Source organism: Ixodes scapularis, unplaced genomic scaffold, assembly GCF_016920785.2.
Source record: "Ixodes scapularis isolate PalLabHiFi unplaced genomic scaffold, ASM1692078v2 PGA_scaffold2__306_contigs__length_199485367, whole genome shotgun sequence".
NCBI classification, from domain to species: Eukaryota; Metazoa; Arthropoda; class Arachnida; order Ixodida; family Ixodidae; genus Ixodes; species Ixodes scapularis.
In genome coordinates, this window is record NW_024609857.1 from 19,780,842 (window position 1) to 19,783,328 (window position 2,487).

Here is a 2,487-nt window from a genome sequence, read left to right on the forward strand (position 1 = left end):
CGTGACTGGCGCCTGACTCGAGCTCCTAAAATATGAAGGCAGTTTCACACACTTGCGTTTGTTCACGACCGACCTCTCGTGACCTCTTAGGACGAAAAAACACACTGGCACACTGAATTGCACCTCACTGTAGAGCGAAGGTTTTTCATTATTGGCGAGATCAAACGTATGTAGAATGGATGACAAATTAGTCTTTAATACCATCGTTTAAAGCTTTTTTTCACGTCTATTAAGAAGTTTTGCGCGAAAAAAAAGGAAGTTTAAGAAAATCGTGAGTGTTTAACGTCTATCGCGATAGATGTCGCCAGTGTGTTTGTTATCTCGCCGTAAGAAATCACAAGATGTTTTATTGCAGTCGGTTGTAAGCAGTCGCCAGTGTGCGAACGAGCCTCAAGGCGTTACTCCACGACGGTTACTTCACGGCGGATGCAGGACTCGAGACACCCGCGCGGCCGGGTCGTTTACGGGACAAACGCACGCTACTAGGTACGCACTCAAGTCGCTCACATCACTATGGAACGCAGAGGAATGCTACGAATCGACGAAACCAATCAAATTCCGCGTGAATGTCACGTGACCTTCGAGAAGTGCGCGCAGTGAGAGACGCGAGGGAACCGCAGTCACGGGATGTATACGAGACCAGAGCGCTGGGATGGCTGAGATAGACCGCACTGCCCGCGCTGCAGCTGTCCATCATAAGGTGACTTCTTCACTTCAGGCGGTCACTCGGCCGGTCAAGCAGCGCCAAAAATGCATCGTGACGGCGTTCACCGCCTTTGTGCGCTTTCTATCTCAAATTAAACCGAACACGCACCACCGTGAATGTGCCGCAGACTTGCGCAATTCTTTTTTTTTTTTTTTAGGGGGGGGGGGGGTATGGTTTCGCCGAGGATATCATTTCCTACAAAAACAACGAGCGCCATGACGATGCGCTTTTGGCACTGCTTAACAGTTTCCTTCGAATCGTGGAGCCAGCTGCGGTCGGAATTGAAATGAAGTGAACCTTTCGTGTCGTGTGTCTCGCACAAAACACGCACAACAAGAAAATCTAAACTTACCCCGTAAAGTGTTTTTTTTTTCTTTGAATATGCCTTTCAACTATGGGTACGTCGTCTATAGCTCAGGCACTAAAACTGCAGAGAGGCTGCATGAAAATACCCCGAAACCTGAATCTAAATAACTATATGCTTGAGAGCTGTGCACCCAAAAACCATCATTCAATTCTCACGCGGAAACGCTCACGCTTGCGCCTTATAAGCACGCACTTACGCGGCAAGTATGTATACGTGCGGAACTCGCCAAAGTTCAAAAACAAGGCACGCCATATGCGATGGGCTGGTCGACACTACAGACCCTGGCACCTCTTTTTTTATTATTTCGCCTTTTCTTTTTACGCATCTCGATCTTTACTTTGTTTTATCACTTTGGTTTCCGGTCCACAGCGCTAAAACGCGAACGCACAGCTCGCGTGGCGCACATGAGACGCTTCCGTATAGACGCTTGGAAGAGATGAGCCCTATATATGTCGAAACTCGATGCAACCCCCAAAAAAAAACAAAAAAAAAAAAATACGCCGTCTACCTCATTTCTCATGTAAATGGCATGCACCGCGAGGTCTGGCCACAACAGAAACAAGGTGCCGTGCCGCTCCAGACGGGAAAAATGCGCACGCAGAGCGTATGTATGCGCGTCTTCCCGCGCGTGCCCGCTCGTGCGTGCTCGCGCTTGGGGCGTGAGCGCGCGTGCGCGTGAGGATATGCGATAATGTATACGACGTTCTCCCTGTCTATCCTCCCACTCTTGAGCACAAACTGTAAAGAGAAACCTTCTTCTCGTTCGCTTCGGGGGGCGTCATGATTCGACCTGCATTTATACATTCCGGTCACGTGTTCGAACGTTGAAGGTTCATGAACGTTGTTCCGGGTGCTGTTGTTGTTTCTCCCGCTGTTCCCGAATCGTGATGACCTATTTTCTTTTCTTTTGTTTTTACCAACACGTGAGAGGGTTGTTGTACGTGCGTGCTAACGTGTCCCCATTGTTGGTTTACCTGTTTTTGTTCAGTGTGGTAACTTGTCCCGTACTCGTATACAGTATAACCAATCGAGCGGAGTTTCGACCCGAGCAGGAGTCAGACTGCGGATACAGCATCTAAAAGACTGTCTACAGACATGGTCTGAGACGCGTTTTTTCATTGTGTAATGGGACTATCCCATTCGTCATAGAAGAAATTGTCTGTATACATGTTCCAAGCCGACATGAAGCTAACATGCTACAACCATGATTCAGGCATGTCCGCATGCACTTCTTTCTCATCATGTCTTCTACGAATGCCGTGTCTTTTGTATGGTGTACAAGCAGTGTAATTGAGGCTTAGCGCAGCCAAAAATAGTGTCACCATCGCCTCTTCAAACAAACAACAAAAAAAAAACACACAAAAAAAAAGGTTTTTTGCTGAACAACTTATCGAAGCAAGCACCTTAAGAACTC